Raw genomic sequence first — 252 nt, 5'->3', positions numbered from 1 at the left:
GGAGACTCGCTTGAGCCCAGGAGTTGGAGGTTGCTGTGAGCTGTAATGCCACGGCAGTCTACCCAGGGGGACAGCTTGAGGCTCTGTCTCAAAAAAAAAAAAATACATAAATAAAATAAAAATTTATTTTATTACAGTGAAATATACATAACATCATGAAATTTACAACTTCAATCATTTTTAAGTGTGAAGTCAGTGGCATTTAGAATTTTCATGTTGTCGTGTAACCATCACCACCGTCCATCACCAGAT

The sequence above is a fragment of the Otolemur garnettii genome, unplaced genomic scaffold (genome assembly GCF_000181295.1).
Source record: "Otolemur garnettii isolate 467f Iridium unplaced genomic scaffold, OtoGar3 scaffold00004, whole genome shotgun sequence".
Lineage (NCBI taxonomy): Eukaryota > Metazoa > Chordata > Mammalia > Primates > Galagidae > Otolemur > Otolemur garnettii.
The sequence above is the reverse complement of the archived record's forward strand: the minus strand, read 5'-3'. Positions refer to the sequence as shown.